We start from the raw sequence: 23884 nt of genomic DNA on the forward strand, positions 1-23884 counted from the left end.
AGACAATCATCATGTAAATCCCTCAATTTAAATAGATCCAAAGATTCATGCAATTTATTTATATGAGATGCAGAAAAAACTAATGGCATGATGGCATGATGACATGATGAATGCGACAAACAAATAATTAACACAGCGACAACGGAATAAAAGGGGAATCTTCTGGAGCATCGGTCTCGGGCTGTTACAACTCTCCTACACTAACAAGAGATCTCGCCCCGAGATCTAAGAATGAAAAGGAAAAGAGGATGAAAAAGTAAGAGGTAAAACTTAGTTCCTTCTAGGCAAATGAGTTAAACCAACGATCCTTGAAGGTTGCCACGAGATGAAGAATGACATGAGGAAGAAGGAAGAATTCAATCAAAATTTTGGCAGCACTTCGGTAGGAAAAGAGGGCAAAATTTGATAAGATGGAAAGATCTAGACAAGATTCAGAACAAACCAACTAAGTTGATAAGCAAGGAAAGAACATGATCTTGACAACCCGAGATGATTGATATAAAAAGAGCAACATCACAACCACTCCGGAACAAGAGAACAGAAACTAGATCAGCGGGAAGAAAGAATGAAGAAGAAAATGAAAACTTCTACCACACTTGAATTGAAGAGCCTCCGGACAAGAAGAATTGAACGAAGTTGTTGGAAATCAACAACGAAAAGAACAGCTTGTAGTGGAGTTATGAAAACCATCCCAAAATAATGAGGTGGCAACCAGCCAGAACTCAAAACAAGGATTGCTTGGATGCAACAACATATGAAGAACTTCTTGCAACAGGAGGATACATTGAGAACTTGGATCAATGATAATCACCATAATAGCAACAACCCTTAGTAAAAAAGCTTTAGGTGAAATCCAAACCAAGATAGCTCAATGGAAGAAATCATGGGTTGAAATAAGTCATGATCATAAAATTGGTAGGTTTAAAATATCTCATTGTTGAAAAAAAATTCTCTTCGAGACTCGTCCACTAAAAAGAATGCTATAACACCACCTCAAGGAAAACGGATGAAGAATTGCACTTAGAAATGCAATAGAAAGAACACTTTAGGTTCTCCAACAAGAATCTTGAAGAACACTTGAGAAGGAATTGAAACCTTGAAGAACATCCATGAAGAACCACTTGGAGAACACCAGAATGAAAGGATGATATAAGGAGTTGAATGTTGAAAATAATAAGATTCAAGCCTTGCAAAGATTTAGATGAAGCTTCTGGAAGAGATTCTTGAGAAAAACTTTGGAACTCCGGAAAAGAAGATGAACAACATAGAATAGAAAATTGATACCATGAGCCACTCCGGAAGAAGATTTGAAGTCACTATGAAACAAGAATTAGAATTATGTTATGCTTATCCTCCATCAAGTTAAATTGATGACAAGCAACGGATTCAGCATATAACTTATTCTTCTGAAAAAGATTGAGGAGAGATATGATCAAAAACTTGAAGAAGTCTTGAAAGAAACACCGGTAAGATTTTGGAATGAAAGAGGATAACACAAATGAACTAGGTCACATGAGGACAAAAGAGCATGACTCGATTAGAGATAGATTTAGCAGGCCACCAGTAAGAATTCACAAATGAATGGGAATACCAAGATTGATTGGAGATACATGAGAATGAAGACATCTTGATCCACCTTAGTGAAAACTTGAACAAGGCACCAGAATAATTGAGAGACAAACAAAGAGACAACAATTCAGAAGAATTTGAAAATGAAAGCTGAAAGCTAAGAGCAAAGAAATCTTTTGAAATGATTGCCTTCGGAGGATCGAGAATGAAAGCAAATCTGAAATGCACCAGATAGATATGGAAGGAATTCTCATGAGTGGAAACAGTTGAGAAGATAACACGAAGATGAGATGAGAATCTTCAAAAGAATGGACAAAGATTTGAGAGAAACACTCCTTCAAACTTCAAGATGAGAATGATGAGAAGGGACACCACCAAAATTACTAAGACACTCTGGAATAATGAAGAATGAAAAGTTTAGCCAACGAAGGAAATTAATTCAAATAAATCTTGGAGAAGGGATGGAATCATACTTATGTCACACTTGAAAAGAATTAGAGATCTCCGGGAAAGAATTAGAAGAGACAGGAAAGATCCTGGGAAAAGCATGTGGGTCATGGACCCACTCAAACAAACCACCGTTGAAACAATTTGTTAGGAAGAGAGATATTGCACCGGTATAAAGAAAACTTGATGAGGTTGGGAACATCGAAATTATTGAAAGGATTGAAATCAAGAAACTCTGAGATATCTTGACCACTCCGCATAGAATAGAGAGATATGAAAAACAAGAAAGACTTGATAAGAATTACGAACATGGGGAGCATTGAACAAATGAAAAGGATATGATGAACACTTAAATCTTGAATTGAATCCACCATAAAAGAGAACAAGAGTGAAAAATGATGAACTTAGAACTCTTGAAAATCTTCACATCAATCACCGGATAGACTACAGAAGAGAAGATAGCGGAAGCATCATGAAAATAAATGCACTTGGATGATAATTGAATCACTTAAGAAAAAGGGCGGGAGGGCGGGGAAAAACAAAGACAACATGGGACAGATGAGATGAACTCCGGAAAGAAATGAGAGCTTGATCTTGTAAAATTGGAGAGGATTGAATTCACTTGAAGAGAAGCACACTGGTTGAAAAGAATTGATTTGACGACCCCGATTGAAAAGAATTGATAAGACAACTTGATTGATCAAAAGAATTAATTAGCATTCCCATAGAAATATGACAACACCTCTCGGAAAGTTATGAATACACCACTTGACATCGAAGCAACTCGAATTACCAAACTCCAACAGAACAAATGATGAGGCTTACAACACAGCTGGAACAAATTCATGACAAAGATTTCATCCAATATTTTTTGGTATTCCACTAGATGTCAAACCCCAACCTCACAACATGCATCTGTTGGAAGATTGTCCTATAATTAACTACTTGAATTCCCATCTAAGAACTCCCGAAATTTCTGGTCATGCAATCGGCTCCATGGATGCAAGGAGATTTTTTTTACTTCAACTCCTAACAACTAACCCGTCTAGTGTATCAGATCCGTCAACACATAACCAAAATCTCAAAAACTTATCTATCTCAGACCTTCGTAATCACAACGATACTAAGTATGGCGATACATCTGGACCTATCTGCACCAATACTGGGGAAGCCAAACTCCTCTCGCCACTACTAGTATTGAAGCAATTTCAAACATCCTTCGTCCTAAGACACTAAGAAATAAGAATGATAACGATGTGCTCAAGAATCCCCTCGAGCTCAACTCCCCGGAAGAAATCAAGTCAGACAGGAGGCACCAAGACAGAACTCCGTCACATTGACAACATATAGATTCCAAAAATGTCTGTGTGATCCTTTTTTTTTGAGTGAGAAGAGGAGTAGAATTAAAATTCCTACGTCAAGGTTCCTCACCATAGCATAGAAGAGGAGAAAAAAGAATCCTACTCTCCAATATATAACTAGACTCAAAGCAGTTTTTCACTAGACTCGAGTCGGCAAGTTCGATCAATCAAGGGGGCTCCTAGGTCGGTACTGCTCTGATACCAACTTGTAACGCCCAAGATGCGATCCTCTCCTCAGTTTGGCACGAGGGCCTTGGCAGGGATAGCAACGCATCTCATGATTTTGCAAGAATGGATATCGTTACAAGTACATGTACTGAAAAGATGAGCATATGGAATTGGCTTACACTCGCCACAAGCTACATCAAGTTCACATCAGTACAACAACATCAATCATCATGAAGAAGAGTAGGGTCCGACTACGGATAAAAACAAACTATAAAAGAACGATGTCCATCCTTGCTATCTGAGACTACCGGCCAGGAACCCATCCTAGATCGATGACGACGAAGAAGAAGAAGCTCCAAAAGCACAGTCATCGCCCTCACGTCATAATATCACTTTACATGTACCTGCAACTAGTGTTGTAGTAATCTGTGAGCCACAGGGATACGACAATCTCATTTCAAAAGGTATCAAGACTAGCAAAGCTTAATGGGTGAGGTATGGTTAAGTGGTGAGGCTGGAGCAATCGACTAAACATCTATTGGAGGTGGCTAACTTACAAGTACCGTATTTAACCCACTTGCAGGGTTAAATGTTTCGGAAAGCCGTGCCCGCAGTTATCTTGCAAACTTGGAAACTTTGTTTAACATACGGTTCTAGATAACTTGAAGTAAACTTAATTAAAACTTGCCAACTGAGTGTGTAACCGTGGTTGTCTCTTTCGTGAGCTCCTTCTCAGATCGAGGACACGGTGGGGTTATGTCTGACGTAAGTAGGTGTTCAGGATCACTCGTTTGATCATCATTAGTTCGCTTCCGATTATTCGTAGATCATCCCCCTCTTATTATGGTACTCGTAAGTTAGCCACCTCAAATAGATGCTTAGTCGATTGCTGCAGCCTCACCACTTAACCATACCTCACCTATTAAGCTTTGCTAGTCTTGATACCTTTGGAAATGAGATTGATGTGTCCCTGTGGCTCACAGATTACTACAACACTAGTTGCAGGTACAGGTAAAGTGATATTATGACGTGAGTCCGATGATTGTGCTTTTGGAGTTTCTGCTTCTTCGTCGTTATCGATCTAGGACAGGTTCAAGGACGACACCCTGGGATAGCAAGGATATACGTCATTCTTTTATAATTTGTTTTCGTCCGTAGTCGGACCCTGCTCTTCTTCATGATGATTGATTATGTTGTTGTACTAATGTGAACTTGATGTAGCTTGTGGAGAGTGTTAGCCAATTCCATATACTCATCTCTTCAGTACATGTACTTGTAACGATATCCATTCTTGCAAAACGACGAGATGCGCTTCTATCCCTGTCGTGGCCCTCGCACCAAAATAATGATATGATCGCATCTTGGGGGTTACACTCACGAAGTTTCAGCACAATGGCCTTCTCCTCATCGCATGGTCCCCTACCAATATATTGTTGCCGTAAATGTTCCATTTTTTCGTACAACTTCTTTACGTTCTTGGCAAGAGAACCGAATTCCTTGGCAGCCCAAGTACCCAACTCACTTTGAAGCTGCGTCAGAGTGTCCTGGATACCTACAAGTCCCTGTCTGGAATGATTTCTTCACCACACCTCCACGACGAACTTGTCATATTCCACATGAGACTGCCACACATCCTCATACCGAAAAGGTTTAGGCCCCCTTCGGAACTACACATCTTGGTTATGAACCAAAACCAAACAATGGTCTGATTCCACCGTTCTAATATGGCGAAAACGCACATAATCAAAACTTTGCAAGAATGCCTCATTCGCCAATCCTCGATCAAGACGAGCTTTGACATTCATGTCGCCCTCCTGCCTGTTATCCCAAGTGCAAGGTAAACCTGTATACCCAAGATCTTGCAAGGAGCAGTCCTCCAAGGGTTCACGGAACGCACACATCTGCCATTCTGGTCTCACTGCCCGACTGAAGTGCTCCCTGCCATACAATGTCTCATTGAAATCTCCTAGCCACAACGATGCTTAGTGCAGTATTGCATGCAATGTCCTTAAACACCTCCAAGTATGGTGCCTATCTTCACTTTTCGGAGCTCCATAGAGTCCTGAAAAGCTCCACTCCGATGTGGACAAATCAGCTTTCCGAACCACAACATCAATATGGCCGGAACTGAAGTTTCTCAAATCAACAACACCATCACCTAACCAAAATAGGTCAACACCTGTGCTAAGTCCCGTACTATACACCACAAAACATCCCGCAAAACCGAGATTATGCTGCAAACATTGCACCCTCTTAGCACTGATCTTCGTCTTCATAACAAAGAGCAGTGTGGGCCCTTCTTGCTTCACAAACTTGCGAAGCTCTTGAACTGCCTCGGGGTTCCCAAGCCCCCGACAGTTCCAGCTTAGGCATTTCATTGGTTTTGGCAGGGCGGACTCGCAGCCGCTGCCAAATTTTCAGAAGGAGGTGGGGTAGGTTTCTTCTTCTTAGGGTTAGGTTATGTGGTCTTGGCATCACCATCTTCCACCCATTCTGTACCAACTTCACCATCATTTTTCTGAGCTTTAAACACCATCATATCACTTGCATCATTTTTTAGAGGTTGTATGAAAAAGACAGATCAGGCTGAGTAGAGTGTGATGAAGGACGTACAAGCAAAAATACGGCGTTTATATGTTGATTGGTTACCTGCATATAGCATGCCAGCACCATGGAAGAACCCTCTACCCGGTGTTTGGTTGCATACATGCATCATGATTAGGAGTTAACTATATTGAATAGAGAGATTAAAGTAGAATGTTCACTGTCATTACGATGAGAACTCGGTTTGCGCGCAGGGCCGACCCTGAACATGTGCGGCTTGTGCGGCCACACACGCCCCTCGTTACTTAGGCCCCCAGTATACACATGTTAATTAGCCTAGAAAATGATTTAATTAAATAAATTATCCTAAATGCTATCGGCATGGGCATTTGAAGTGAACGATACATGCACACCACTAAAAAGGATCAGTCTCACGAACCTGTATATATTTATTTGTACATAGGGGGCCCAATTTTATCGTTCTGCACTGGGGCCCTAAAACGTCAAGACAGGCTCGGTCTGCGTGCTCACCACCATAGCCGTCCTTCTCTTATTTATCATCCTACTGCTCAGTCCCACCATGGAGTTGCGTTTCAGGATCAACTATGTCGTGGACAACTGCGCCCCGCCCTAACTCTCACGACGTCATTGATGTCGCCTTCTGAGACACCCTCCTACCGCTCCTACCCACCTGCTTGGAGCCTCTTCCTAGGAGACCCAGCGTTGAGAGACTAACTGGTGTGCCTCGCCGCAGCCACCAAGAAGCTCACCAACTGCGGCGCAAGTAGGCGCGCCGACGTCTGGAGGAGCGAGGGCTACTTCCCTGTGTACGCTGACAGCAATGTCTACCCAGTCGTCATCTCCGTCGATGATGGCAGGCCACTCTTAAAGGAATCTTCGAAAGGTCAATCAAATTCGCCCGAAAAAAGCTTTAGATATGAACACGAAATTCAACTCATAGAGTAAATAAAAACTACGATCTGATCGCGTGAATGGAATCAGAACATCGAGGTGCATATTTTTCATGTACAACTTATCGCGGGTCGAATTAGGGTTTGTATATACGAGATGAAGGAGATTAAAGAGGTGCTTAGAAGAAAACACATACTAACCAAGTATATGCATGGCTCGCTAGAGCCATCACTCGCACCAAATGGGCTTGGCTCACTGAAAACGGTCGATTTCAGGGTTTCGAGTGATGCAGAAAAATTGCTGCTTGAAGAAGCGTGTGATGTAGGTCCAAAGGTAGTTGCATATAACCAAACAGCCTAACACAGTAAAATACTGCATTCAACTATCCTGGTTGGACTGTATACACACTACCAAACGCATCCCAATTACCTCAGTCACATTTCAAACAATTTGAGCAACGTTTCATGCAACATTTATTTGTTTCTTTATATATTCTCTAGTCGGTTTGAGAAACTTCTCATATATGTATTAACATTTTAATCAAAATAATTTAAAAATATAAGTATAAAAATATATGTGCATTTTGATTATTGTATTAATCTTCCAAACAATTACATGTTCCATAAACATTTCACACAAATTTTAATTATTTCAAACACAATATTACAATTCTAGCCATATTTTCTTTATGTGTATGTGTATCTAAAGTATATTTAAAAAATGTCTAGATAATATCTACTTCAAAATTATGAAAAGTTTTTTAAATCCAGTAGTATTTTCAAGTCTTTGGTTTTATAGATCATAAAAAAAGAATTCATAAAACATCTTATACATTCTATGAAATGTTTCATAATTGATGAAATTAGTACCAAAATAAATGAAATTTATGTGATATTTATGAAATATGCTTGCAAATATGATTGAAGCCATGAAATATTGTATGCTTCTATTTAATGTTAATGATTAATTGAAATATGACTAGTTTGTTGTATAAAATCCCTATGTATTTTCTAATAAAACTAGTTGAAATATGATGAAATTTTGTGCGAATACATATGAAAACATGCATATATTTGTTTTTGGATATCATTCTATAATTGAAAAATTGGAACAAAATACAGAAATGAAGACATTTAGCTCTCTTCAATAAATAGGAACCATTAGGTATATTCCAAAATACTAGATTGTTGTGGTGGGGCCAGTGATGATATATACCAACATTGGAGTAAACAACATAAATAATTGAATACAATTTTATGCGCTCGCGCCATATGATAGGTTCACGGGACTTCGCAAGGGAGTGATACGATGTAGAATACACTCACATGATCCGAGACCATGTGGTATGTTGCATACACCTTAGATCATTTTAAGCAACCTTGGTTCCCATTACCAAATATTCAGAATACACCTTATATCATTTACAATTTAGCCACTCGTGAATATCCCACCTATTTGATACTATATCATGATGGGCACGCATTGATGTGCCCGTCTATTTTTATGGTAATATAATAAGAGTTTCCATAAAAATATCAATGCATCAAAGATAGAAATTAATTTTCGGGGAAATTGTCCATATATATGTCGGTTTTAAAAAACATAGATCATACAAACATGATAAGAAATCATGTAAATGATTAGATTTTAAATTTAATTTTATGACATTACGAAAGGAAACCATATAAAACTAAAAAATAGTTATTTCTTAGTTGCCCTTCCATCGATGGCAACAATTAAGTGATATTTGATTAATGTGATAAATTCCAAATTAATTTAGAACAATAAATATTTTTCTATAGGAAAGGTGTGCAAATGAAAAAATTACAAGGAAAGGAAAAGGGAGACTTGGAAAATTTTCACTTTGGCTTTGTCACTCTTGCTTATTCAAAGCTAACATTGGATATGTTGCTTGAATAAAATACAATCTCAAAACTTTTAAACTACAAATTTTGCTTTGGCTCAAATCATTTGGGCTGTGGAGGGCACTGGAAAGAATAGAAAACAACCCCAAGAGAGTCGTAACAGTGCCAAGACCATGCCAAAGCAAACAACCTATAAATGATGGAGATGGAGCACACTTCTGATTAGCATGAATGATTCACCTGCATTGCCACCCACTACAATATACAATGGATAAGAAGATTGGGTAGTTCAAAATCAAATAAAAGAGTTAATCAAAGGCAGAACTAGCTAAAAGCACATAAATAACTATTGGAGAGATTGATTCCTCATACATACAAATTGAAGTACTCCAAGAATCTCTATTGCAGAAATACATTAGTAATATGTTGAGCAATATAGGCAGGTATTAAGTATTCAAGACTACAAAATCATGTAGCTTGAGTTTAGTAGCTTCTCAATGTAACAACTCACATCGACTTCTTTTTTATAAAGGATTGCATAGAGCTGGATCTAACTTGTGCGTTACCAAAAGAGGGTATAGTAAAGGAAAACAATACCTGAGAAAAAATACTATGAAGAATGAAAACATAAACAACAAAGAGTTGGCAAACATGCTTTAGAAAAGAAAAGAGTTAGCAAACATTAGATTGGAATAGACAACAGGGTAACTGTTCTCAAACTACAACACTTTCACTGTACAAAGCATCTAGATAAATCTTAATATGAAATTATGACGAATTGGATAGAATATATGTACAAACAATAAAAAAACTCTAAAAAATAGTCTTCGGTTGAAACCAAAGCATTATCAAAAGTGTCATTTCATCCCTCTATCACCTAAAATAGTTAATTCACCCTTAAAATATCTTGATCATTCTGTGCCGCTCATGTTACTTGATCCCTATTCAGAAGACCAACATCCTCAATAAAGGGTGGCACAACAAGTAAAAACTCCAGAAGGAAGTCAGAATCTGGCATACGAGAGACTTAAAGACATATTTCCTTCCTACTACCTGGCAATTAAAATATGTTGGTTATGCTCTCTCAAAATAGTTATCAATTTGGTTCGTAAAAAGTGCAATAAAAGGTAGATGTTTGACCGGTTGATTAACAAAGTTGTATGAGCAAACCAAGTGGTATCGAGCTTGAATTTAGCCTCCTAAAGCAGATGCATTCAGTTTGATCTATATTAGTACGTACAAAACATGTTTGTTCATATCAATCAGAAATACACAACAAATAATACACTTTTTAAAGTGCAGAAGCTAAATAACCATGGCTACTTAGTGAATGAATATTTGACTGATAACCCACAAGTGTAGGGGATTGCAACAATCTTCGCGGGTAAATTCAACGACACCTGGGATATATCTGTGTAGCGAATATTTAGTAGCACGACAAGTAATAGTAGTAACGATAACAGTGATAGCAATAATTTTGTAGCAGTTGTGACAATAGTAGCAGTAGTAGTAACTTAGCAAGATTCAGTATATGTAAAGCGCATGCACACGGATCAGCGATGGATAAATATGGATGTCACTCATCATGTAATAGTTACAACAGAGCGACATAGAACTAGCCCCAATTCATCATTATAATGTAGGCATGTATTCCGTATATTGTCATGCGTGCTTGTAATAAGAACTTGTATGACATCTTTTTCCCTACCCTCGCATGGGAGCGGGGTCCTAATGGAAACTAAGGGATATTAAGGCCTACTTATAATAGAGAACCAGAATAAAGCATTAGCACATGGTTAATACATGAACTTCTCATACTACAACAATCACCGAAAAGAATCCCAATTATTGTCACCTTGGGGATGCAGATCATAACATGTAATAGGCACATACAACTTGCAAGATAGGATCTAAACACTTTCATATTCAGAGAAAACATAATAGGTTGAGATATGAAATCATGGCACTAGGGCCCTAGTGACAAGCATTAAGCATCGCAAAGTCATGGCAACATCAATCTCAAAACACAATTGATACTAGGGATCAAGCCCTATCAACTTAACTTGATTACATGATCAATCACATCCAAAACCCCTCACCGTCCAGCAAGCCTACAAAGGAATTACTCACTCCCGATGGTGAGCATCATGGAATTGTTGATGGAGAAGGGTTGGTGATGACAACGACGATGAATCCCCCTCTCCGGAGCCCCAAACGGACTCCACATCAGCCCTCCCAAGGCAGTATAGGATGTGGTAGTGGCTCTGTCTCATAAAACATGATGAAATCTTCTCTCTTATTTTTTTCTTCGTAGATGTGAATGTATAGGACTGGAATTAGGGTCGGGGAGCCACGTGGGCTCAACATGCTATCAGGGCATGCCCGGGGGTGGGTGCGCCCTGATGGCTTGTGCCCCACTGGTAGCACCCCTCTGGTACTTCTTCGCTCCATAATTCCTCATATATTCTAGAAATAATTCACAAAAAGTTTCGTTCAATTCCGAGAACTTTTATTTCTGCACAAAAATAACACCACGGTAGTTCTGCTGAAAACAACCTTAGTCCGGGTTAGTTCCATTCAAATAATGCAAATTAGAGGGCAAACCCACAACAAAAGTGTTTGGAAAAGTAGATGTGTTTGAGAAGTATCAACTCCCCCAAGCTTAACTCATTGCTTGTCCTGAAGGAATTCAGTTGATAAACTGAAAGTGATAAAAGAAAACTTTTACAATCTCTTTTGTTCTTGTTGTTATACATATGCTTAGCTAGTGTTTAATTTTTTCAACATAAATCATAAATAACCATATCCATGATAACAATTTAGCATCATATTTACTCATGGCAACACATAACCAACAAGCAAGCAATAATATAGTATCTCACATGCCAACAATTTGTCAAAACAACCATGATATAATATGATGACATGCTATTTTGCTGGCCCTTTCTGAGACCACAAAACATAAATGTAGAGCACATCTGAGTTTCAAGCAGCAAGTAAACACTATTATTCAGGGTAGAAGAGAACCAGTCATGCCCACCTCTAACATTAACTAGACTCAATGCACAAGAATGACAATAGTGCTCTCAGATCTGGTGCTTTAGTAAGAAGGTAATGACTCAAGAATAACATTTAAAGTAAATAGTCATGCTCTCCGCAGAGGGAAGCATTGATTTGCAAAGGTGTGAGATCTGAAGGTTTTAAACATAGATGAATTGTAAATTTGGGTGGTGTGCTTTTCCTGTCAACGTTACAATAGAGTTTTGAATATCTTCCATGGTAAACACATTATTGGCAATTATCGAGTGGAAATATAAAGTTTACTCCTTTGCACCATCCATACAAAAACCATGGCGGACTGAATCCACGGGTGCCTACCAACATATCAACTGTCCCAAGGAGTTTTTTTAATTTTAATTTTGATTATGAAGGACTGGGCATCCTTTTTAACCATCCTCTCTCTTGTGCAATGACAAGAAAATAAATGCCTATCTTGATAATAACCCGCTTAGCATGGATGATACCGACCGTCCCATCACTCCATGAGCAGTACGAGCACACACAACAGTTGTTTATTTGAATATTTAGAGGTGGCGCCTGCAAATTTACTTGGAATGACACGGTAGTACTGCATATAGGTAGCTATGATGGACTCATTTAGCATAACTTGGGTTTAGGAGTTTGGATGCACAAGCATCATTCCCGCTTAGTACAGGTGAAGGCTAGCAATATATTGAGATGCGACCAGCTAGAGAGAAAAAACCAATCATAATCATGCATTCTGAATAATTACCATCAGACATTAGCATGGGTAGGATGTGAACACTCTGAATTTAAAAATCACGAAGGTTGCATTGGTTTTGAATCAAATCGCACATGGTCCAAGTCAAGCCGCTTGAATTACTTAGAGGGAAATACCATACTACCATATCACATCATCACCATTTTAATGCATGTTGATGTTGGGGAACGTCGCATGGGAAACAAAAATTTTCCTACACGCACGAAGACCTATCATGGTGATGTCCATCTACGAGAGGGGATGAGTGATCTACGTACCCTTGTAGACCGTACAGCAGAAGCGTTAGAGAACGCGGTTGATGTAGTGGAACGTTCTCACGTCCCTCGATCCGCCCCGCGAACAATCCCGCGATCAGTCCCACGATCTAGTACCGAACGGACGGCACCTTCGCGTTCAGCACACGTACAGCTCGATGATGATCTCGGCCTTCTTGATCCAGCAAGAGAGACGGAGAGGTAGAAGAGTTCTCCGGCAGCGTGACGGCGCTCCGGAGGTTGGTGATGACCTTGTCTCAGCAGGGCTCCGCCCGAGCTCCGCAGAAACGCGATCTAGAGGAAAAACCGTGGAGGTATGTGGTCGGGCTGCCGTGGAAAAGTCGTCTCAAATCAGCCCTAAAACCTCCGTATATATAGGTGGGAGGGAGGGGACCTTGCCTTGGGGCTCAAGGAGCCCCAAGGGGGTCGGCCGAGTCCAAGGGGGACGACTCTCCCCCCCCCCCAAACCGAGTTGGACTAGGTTTGGTGGGAGGGAGTCCCCTTTCCTTCCCACCTCCTCCTTTTTTTTTCTTTCTCTCTTGATTTTCTTCTCCTTGGCGCATAGGGCACTTGTGGGCTGTCCCACCAGACCACTAAGGGCTGGTGTGTCTCCCCCAAGGCCTATGGGCTTCCCCGGGGTGGGTTGCCCCCCCCCCCCCCCGGTGAACTCCCGGAACCCATTCGTCATTCCCGGTACATTCCCGGTAACTCCGAAAACCTTCCGGTAATCAAATGAGGTCATCCTATATATCAATCTTCGTTTCCGGACCATTCCGGAAACCCTCGTAACGTCCGTGATCTCATCCGGGACTCCGAACAACATTCGGTAACCAACCATATAACTCAAATACGCATAAAACAACGTCGAACCTTAAGTGTGCAGACCCTGCGGGTTCGAGAACTGTGTAGACATGACCCGAGAGACTCCTCGGTCAATATCCAATAGCGGGACCTGGATGCCCATATTGGATCCTACATATTCTACGAAGATCTTATCGTTTGAACCTCAGTGTCAAGGATTCATATAATCCCGTATGTCATTCCCTTTGTCCTTCGGTATGTTACTTGCCCGAGATTCGATCGTCAGTATCCGCATACCTATTTCAATCTCGTTTACCGGCAAGTCTCTTTACTCGTTCCGTAATACAAGATCCTGCAACTTACACTAAGTTACATTGCTTGCAAGGCTTGTGTGTGATGTTGTATTACCGAGTGGGCCCCGAGATACCTCTCCGTCACACGGAGTGACAAATCCCAGTCTTGATCCATACTAACTCAACTAACACCTTCGGAGATAACTGTAGAGCATCTTCATAGTCACCCAGTTACGTTGCGACGTTTGATACACACAAAGCATTCCTCCGGTGTTAGTGAGTTATATGATCTCATGGTCATAGGAATAAATACTTGACACGCAGAAAACAGTAGCAACAAAATGACACGATCAACATGCTACGTCTATTAGTTTGGGTCTAGTCCATCACGTGATTCTCCTAATGACGTGATCCAGTTATCAAGCAACAACACCTTGTTCATAATCAGAAGACACTGACTATCTTCGATGAACTGGCTAGCCAACTAGAGGCTTGCTAGGGACGGTGTTTTGTCTATGTATCCACACATGTAAATGAGTCTTCATTCAATACAATTATAGCATGGATAATAAACGATTATCTTGATACAGGAATTATAACAATAACTATATTTATTATTGCCTCTAGGGCATAATTCCATCAGTCTCCCACTTGCACTAGAGTTAATAATCCAGCCCTCACATCACCATGTGAATTACATTGTAATAAATCTAACACCCATACAGTTCTGGTGTTGATCATGTTTTGGCCGTGGGAGAGGTTTAGTCAGCGGGTCTGCTACATTCAGATCTGTGTGCACTTTGCATATATTTACGTCCTCTCCCTCGACGTAGTCGCGGATGAGGTTGAAGCGCCGTTTGATGTGTCTGGTCTTCTTGTTAAACCGTGGTTCCTTTGCTAAGGCAATGGCACCCTTGTTGTCACAGAACAAGGTTATTGGATTCAGTGCGCTTGGCACCACTCCAAGATTCGTCATGAACTGCTTCATCCAGACACCCTCCTTAGCCGCCTCCGAGGCAGCCATGTACTCCGCTTCACGTGTAGAATCTGCTACGACGCTTTGCTTGGAACTGCACCAGCTTACCGCACCCCCATTAAGAATAAATACGTATCCGGTTTGCGACTTAGAGTCGTCCGGATCTGTGTCAAAGCTTGCATCGACGTAACCTTTTACGGCGAGCTCTTCGTCACCTCCATACACGAGAAACATCTCCTTAGTCCTTTTCAGGTACTTCAGGATATTCTTGACCGCCGTCCAGCGATCCACACCTGGATTACTCTGGAACCTACCTGCCATACTTATGGCCAGGCTAACATCCGGTCTAGTGCACAGCATTGCATACATGATAGAACCTATGGCTGAAGCATAGGGGACGGAGCGCATATGCTCTCTATCTTCATCAGTTGCTGGGCACTGAGTCTTACTCAATCTCGTACCTTCTAAAACTGGCAAGAACCCTTTCTTGGACTGTTCCATTTTGAACCTCTTCAAAACTTTATCAAGGTATGTGCTTTGTGAAAGTCCTATCAGGCGTTTTGATCTATCCCTATAGATCTTAATGCCTAGAATGTAAGCAGCTTCTCCTAGGTCCTTCATAGAGAAACTTTCATTCAAGTAACCTTTTATGCTCTCCAAAAGCTCTACGTTGTTTCCAATCAGTAATATGTCATCCACATATAATATTAGAAACGCCACAGAGCTCCCACTCACTTTCTTGTAAATACAAGATTCTCCAACCACTTGTATAAACCCAAATGCTTTGATCACCTCATCAAAGCGTTTGTTCCAACTCCGAGATGCTTGCACCAGTCCATAAATGGATCGCTGGAGCTTGCACACCTTGTTAGCATTCTTAGGATCGACAAAACCTTCAGTTTGCATCATATACAACTCTTCCTTAAGGGAACCGTTAAGGAACGCTGTTTTGACATCCATCTGCCAGATTTCATAATCGAAAAATGCAGCTATTGCTAACATGATTCTGACGGACTTAAGCATCGCTACGGGTGAGAAAGTCTCATCGTAGTCAACTCCTGGAACTTGTGAAAAACCCTTTGCCACAAGTCGAGCTTTATAAACGGTCACATTGCCGTCAGCGTCCGTCTTCTTCTTAAAGATCCATTTGTTCTGAATAGCCTTGCGGCCCTCAGGTAGTATCTCCAAAGTCCACACTTTGTTCCCATACATGGATCCTATCTCGGACTTCATGGATTCTAGCCATTTGTTGGAATCTGGGCCCACCATTGCTTCTTCATAATTTGCAAGTTCATTGTTGTCTAACAACATGATTGATTAGACGGGATTACCGTACCACTCTGGAGCAGCACGTGATCTCGTCGACCTGCGTGGTTCAACAGAAACTTGAACTGGATTTTCATGATCATCATCATTAACTTCCTCCTCAACCGGCGTCGCAATGACAGAGGTTTCCCCTTGCCCTGCGCCACCATCCAGGGGGATGAGAGGTTCGACAACCTCGTCAAGTTCTATCTTCCTCCCACTCAATTCTCTCGAGAGAAACTCCTTCTCGAGAAAAGCTCCGTTCTTAGCAACAAACACTTTGCCCTCGGATTTGAGATAGAAGGTGTACCCAACTATCTCTTTTGGGTAACCTATGAAGACACACTTTTCCGCTTTGGGTTCCAGCTTTTCAGGCTGAAGCTTTTTGACATAAGCATCACACCCCCAAACTTTAAGAAACGACAACTTTGGCCTTTTGCCATACCACAGTTCGTATGGTGTCGTCTCAACGGATTTTGATGGTGCCCTATTTAAAGTGAATGCAGCTGTTTCTAATGCATAACCCCAAAATGATAACGACAAATCAGTAAGAGACATCATAGATCGCACCATCTCTAACAAAGTACGATTACGACGTTCGGACACACCATTACGCTGTGGTGTTCCAGGCGGTGTCAACTGTGAAACAATTCCACATTTTCTTAAGTGATCACCAAACTCGAAACTCAGATATTCACCCCCACGATCAGACCGTAGGAACTTGATCTTCTTGTTACGATGATTTTCCACTTCACTCTGAAATTGCTTGAACTTTTCAAATGTTTCAGACTTGTGCTTCATCAAGTAGACATAGCCATACCTATTCAAATCGTCAGTGAAGGTGAGAAAATAACGATATCCGCCGCGTGCCTCCACGCTCATCGGACCACACACATCGGTATGTATGATTTCCAATAAGTCACTTGCACGCTCCATTGTTCCGGAGAACGGAGTCTTAGTCATCTTGCCCATGAGGCATGGTTCGCACGTGTCAAGTGAATCAAAGTCAAGTGACTCCAAAAGTCCATCAACATGGAGTTTCTTCATGCGCTTTACACAAATATGACCCAAGCGGCAGTGCCACAAAAATATGGCGCTATCATTGTTTACTCTAACTCTTTTGGTCTCAATGTTATGTATATGCGTATCGCTATCAAGATTCAATATGAACAATCCTCTCACATTCGGTGCATGACCATAAAAGATGTTACTCATAGAAATAGAACAACCATTATTCTCTGACTTAAAAGAGTAACCGTCTCGCAATAAACAAGATCCAGATATAATGTTCATGCTCAACGCAGGCACTAAATAATAATGATTTAAGTTCATCACTAATCCTGACGGTAGCTGAAGTGATACTGTGCCGACGGCGATTGCATCAACCTTGGAACCTTTTCCTACGCGCATCGTCACTTCATCTTTCGCCAGCCTTCGTCTATTCCGCAGTTCCTGTTTCGAGTTGCAAATATGAGCAACAGAACCGGTATCGAATACCCAGGCACTACTACGAGAGCCGGTTAAGTACACATCAATAACATGTATATCAAATATACCTGATTTTTCTTTGCCCGCCTTCTTATCTGCCAGATACTTGGGGCAATTGCGCTTCCAGTGACCCATACCCTTGCAATAGTAGCACTCCGTTTCAGGCTTAGGTCCAGCTTTGGGTTTCTTCGGCGGATTGGCAACAGGCTTGCCGCTCTTCTTCGAATTGCCCTTCTTGCCTTTGCCGTTTCTCTTGAAACTAGTGGTCTTATTCACCATCAACACTTGATGCTCTTTACGGAGTTCAAACTCTGCGACTTTCAACATCGCAAACAACTCGCCGGGAGACTTGTTCATCCCTTGCATGTTGTAGTTCAACACAAAGCCTTTGTAGCTTGGCGGCAGTGATTGAAGGATTCTGTCAGTGATAGCTTCTTGCGGGAGTTCAATCCCCAGCTCAGCTAGACGGTTTGAGTACCCAGACATTTTGAGCACATGTTCACTGACAGACGAGTTTTCCTCCATCTTGCAAGCATAGAATTTATCGGAGGTCTCATACCTCTCGATCCGGGCGTTCTTCTGAAAGATAAACTCCAACTCCTGGAACATCTCAAATGCTCCATGACGCTCAAAGCGACGTTGAAGTCCCGGTTCTAAGCCATACAAGACTGCACATTGAACTATTGAGTAGTCCTCCTTACGTGCTAACCAAGCGTTCTTAACATCCTGATCAGCCGTAGCGGGTGGTTCATCTCCTAGCGCAGCATTAAGGACATAATCCTTCTTCCCAGCTTGTAAGATTAGCTTAAGATTACGAGCCCAGTCTACAAAGTTGCTTCCATCATCTTTCAACTTAGCTTTCTCTAGGAACGTATTAAAATTGAGGATGACTGTCGCGTGAGCCATGATCTACAACACAAATATATTCAAAGTGGACTTAGACTATGTTCAAGATAATTAGAGTTCAACTTAATCAAATTATATGCTAAACTCCCACTCAAAAAGTACATCTCTCTAGTCATTTGAGTGGTTCATGATCCACTTACACTATCCCAAGTCCGATCATCACGTGAGTTGAGTATAGTTTCAGTGGTAAGCATCCCTATGCTAATCATATCAACTATATGATTCATGATCGACCTTTCGGTCTCATGTGTTCCGAGGCCATGTCTGCACATGCTAGGCTCATCAAGCTTAACCCGAGTGTTCCGCGTGCGCAACTGTTTTGCACCCGTTGTATGTGAACGTTGAGTCTATCACACCCGATCATCACGTGGTGTCTTGAAACGACGAACTGTAGCAACGGTGCACAGTCGGGGAGAACACAATTTCGTCTTGAAATTTCAGTGAGAGGGCACCTCATAATGCTACCGTCGTTCTAAGCAAAACAAGGTGCATAAAAGGATTAACATCACATGCAATTCATAAGTAACATGATATGGCCATCATCACGTGCTTCTTGATCTCCATCACCAAAGCACCGGCACGATCTTCTTGTCACCGGCGCCACACCATGATCATCCATCAACGTGTCGCCATCGGGGTTGTCGTGCTACTCATGCTATTACTACTAAAGCTACATCCTAGCAAAATAGTAAACGCATCTACAAGCACAAACGTTAGTATAAAGACAACCCTATGGCTCCTGCCGGTTGTCGTACCATCGACGTGCAAGTCGATATTTCTATTACAACATGATCATCTCATACATCCAATATATCACATCACATCGTTGGCCATATCACATCACAATCATACCCTGCAAAAACAAGTTAGACGTCCTCTAATTTTGTTGTTGCATGTTTTACGTGGTGACCATGGGTATCTAGTAGGATCGCATCTTACTTACGCAAACACCACAACGGAGATATATGAGTTGCTATTTAACCTCATCCAAGGACCTCCTCGGTCAAATCCGATTCAACTAAAGTTGGAGAAACCGACACTTGCCAGTCATCTTTGAGCAGAGGGGGTCACTCGTGACGATGAAACCAGTCTCTCGTAAGCGTACGAGTAATGTCGGTCCAAGCCGCTTCAATCCAACAATACAGCGGAATCAAGAAAAGACTAAGGAGGGCAGCAAAACGCACATCACCGCCCACAAAAACTTTTGTGTTCTACTCGAGAAGACATCTACGCATGAACCTAGCTCATGATGCCACTGTTGGGGAACGTCGCATGGGAAACAAAAATTTTCCTACGCGCACGAAGACCTATCATGGTGATGTCCATCTACGAGAGGGGATGAGTGATCTACGTACCCTTGTAGACCGTACAGCAGAAGCGTTAGAGAACGCGGTTGATGTAGTGGAACGTCCTCACGTCCCTCGATCCGCCCCGTGAACAATCCCGCGATCAGTCCCACGATCTAGTACCGAACGGACGGCACCTCCGCGTTCAGCACACGTACAGCTCGATGATAATCTCGGCCTTCTTGATCTAGCAAGAGAGACGGAGAGGTAGAAGAGTTCTCCGGCAGCGTGACGGCGCTCCGGAGGTTGGTGATGACCTTGTCTCAGCAGGGCTCCGCCCGAGCTCCGCAGAAACGCGATCTAGAGGAAAAACCGTGGAGGTATGTGGTCGGGCTGCCGTGGAAAAGTCATCTCAAATCAGCCCTAAAACCTCTGTATATATAGGTGGGAGGGAGGGGACCTTGCGTTGGGGCTCAAGGAGCCCCAAGGGGGTCGGCCGAGTCCAAGGGGGAGGACTCTCCCCCCCCCCCCAAACCGAGTTGGACTAGGTTTGGTGGGAGGGAGTCCCCTTTCCTTCCCACCTCCTCCTTTTTTTTCTTTCTCTCTTGATTTTCTTCTCCTTGGCGCATAGGGCACTTGTGGGCTGTCCCACCACCCCACTAAGGGCTGGTATGTCTCCCCCAAGGCCTATGGGCTTCCCGGGGTGGGTTGCCCCCCCCCCCCCCCCCGGTGAACTCCCGGAACCCATTCGTCATTACCGGTACATTCCCGGTAACTCCGAAAACCTTCCGGTAATCAAATGAGGTCATCCTATATATCAATCTTCGTTTCCGGACCATTCCGGAAACCCTCGTAACGTCCGTGATCTCATCCGGGACTCCGAACAACATTCGGTAACCAACCATATAACTCAAATACGCATAAAACAACGTCGAACCTTAAGTGTGCAGACCCTGCGGGTTCGAGAACTATGTAGACATGACCCGAGAGACTCCTCGGTCAATATCCAATAGCGGGACCTGGATGCCCATATTGGATCCTACATATTCTACGAAGATCTTATCGTTTGAACCTCAGTGTCAAGGATTCATATAATCCCGTATGTCATTCCCTTTGTCCTTCGGTATGTTACTTGCCCGAGATTCGATCGTCAGTATCCGCATACCTATTTCAATCTCGTTTACCGGCAAGTCTCTTTACTCGTTCCATAATACAAGATCCTGCAACTTACACTAAGTTACATTGCTTGCAAGGCTTGTGTGTGATGTTGTATTACCGAGTGGGCCCCGAGATACCTCTCCGTCACACGGAGTGACAAATCCCAGTCTTGATCCATACTAACTCAACTAACACCTTCGGAGATACCTGTAGAGCATCTTTATAGTCACCCAGTTACGTTGCGACGTTTGATACACACAAAGCATTCCTCCGGTGTCAGTGAGTTATATGATCTCATGGTCATAGGAATAAATACTTGACACGCAGAAAACAGTAGCAACAAAATGACACGATCAACATGCTACGTCTATTAGTTTGGGTCTAGTCCATCACGTGATTCTCCTAATGACGTGATCCAGTTATCAAGCAACAACACCTTGTTCATAATCAGAAGACACTGACTATCTTCGATGAACTGGCTAGCCAACTAGAGGCTTGCTAGGGACGGTGTTTTGTCTATGTATCCACACATGTAAACGAGTCTTCATTCAATATAATTATAGCATGGATAATAAACGATTATCTTGATACAGGAATTATAACAATAACTATATTTATTATTGCCTCTAGGGCATAATTCCAACAGTTGACACATAAGATAAATCATTATCCACTCCTAGCTATTTAAGCGTGACACAAAATAGCAAGGGTGGGGGCACTGAGGCCACCACCCTGACCCATAGCTCTTAAGCACTTTCCTATGAATAAAGCAAAATACTGGACATAAGGAAAATGCAAGATGGTAGCCCTAGACTTTGAAACGCCCCTAGTTTCTCTCACAATTAAAGTAAGGAGGAATTCCTCGAACTCCTCTGGTTTAGGCTCACGTATTCCCCCATCATAAGGGATCAAGCATATTTCATAGAATTCAGAGAGTGGTTATTCATAATGTTCTGCATATAAATCGAAATGCACCATGGGAGCATCAGGCATATTGTTGAAATAAAAAATTGCACAAAGAATTTTGTAAGGAGATAGTATTGGTCACACTTATCTACAAGGAAGTTGGTCAGCCCGAAATTTGTAATGAATTGCATGAACTCTTGATAAAAACCTACCTCACTCATGAAAGGGACGTGTGGACATTCACATGGCCTAACCTCCGCGTTGCGAAAGATGTTGATGTCCTGGTCCTGGGTCCTCCTAACAACTCCTTTGGTACTTAGGCTTGAAGAACCTCTCCTAAAAAAATTCATTTTCCTACACACAAATTTCTATAAGTTTTGGACCACAAATTTATGTTAATATAACTTTGCAAAATTGGTAGAAACTACTCATATAGATGCCCAAAGGCCATATAAAGTATTCATGCTGCTTGGAACCCAAACAATTCAACATGCAAGATCATTTTCTATAGCACCAAGTGCAACAAAATATGCAAAGTAGAAACCACTAGAGAAAAAACTAATTGGAGGAATGGGATAGTCACATACCAAGGAGCAATTTCTCAAAACAGTTTCGAAAACAGAGATACGATCAAAGAGATCGAAAATTTCAGTCTCACGAACAAGAACACGAGAGAGAGAATGAATGACATTTTTCGGGGGTAGGGGGCGACATGGGCTGAAAAGATAAGGCAGGGGCCCCCTGTGAGACCCACAAGCTATCATGGTGCGCCGAGGGGGTCGGTGCACCATGTTGGCTTGTGGCCCACAAGTGCTCCTCCCTGATGTGTTTTCAACACCAATTTTTTTTTAATATTCCAGAAAAATTTATGTTAAAATTTTGTGGCAATCTAATATTTTTTATTTTTGGGTCATTTTTAATTCACGGGAAACTCAGAGAACAGGAGAATCATGGCATTTTATTTTATTTACCTAAGAATTACAGAGAGTAAGCTAATAATATAGAGAGTTGTGCTTACTAAATTAATCAACCACATGTCTTTCAAAAAGGATCCATTAATAAGGTTGATCAAGCCTTATTAATAACCTTTTCTGATTGACATGAAACCAAAGAATTTTCGTATGACAATAAGGTACTTCAATGGGCATTTGCATATCCCCGACAATAAGGATATAATATTTCTTCTTAGTAGTAGGAAGAGGTATTTTTAGACCTCCAATGGTGACTATGGCAATTGGCTCAATGACATTAGTATTATCAACCAAAGTATGCTTCTTCAGAAAATGCACAGTATGTTGTTTCCCATTGACATGAAAAGTGACTTTGCTTTTTTTGCAATCAATAACACCCCCTGGAGTGTTTAAAAAAGGTCTACCAAGGATGATCGACATGTTGTCGTCCACGAGCATATCAAGAAGAACAAAGTCTATTAAGATAGTAATATTTGCAACCACAACAGGAACATCCTCGTAAATTCCAATAGGTAAAGCACTGGATTTATCAGCCATTTGCAAGGATATCTTAGTAGGTGTAAGCTTACTCAAATCAAGTCTTTTATATAGAGAGAAGGGCATAACACTAACACTGACTCCTAAATCACATAAATCAGTTTGAACATAATTTCTTTTAATGGAACAAGGTATTATGGGTATACCTGGATTTCCCAACTTTTTAGGCACTCGAGCATCAAAAGAATAATTAGCAAGGATAGTAGCAATTTCAGTTTTAGGTATCTTTCTTTTCTTGGTAATAATATCCTTCATATACTTAGCATATGGAGGCATTTTAAAAATATCAATCAAATGATTCGGCAAAAAGACAGGTCTAATCATTTCAGCAAAGC

Source organism: Hordeum vulgare, chromosome 6H, assembly GCF_904849725.1.
Source record: "Hordeum vulgare subsp. vulgare chromosome 6H, MorexV3_pseudomolecules_assembly, whole genome shotgun sequence".
NCBI classification, from domain to species: Eukaryota; Viridiplantae; Streptophyta; class Magnoliopsida; order Poales; family Poaceae; genus Hordeum; species Hordeum vulgare.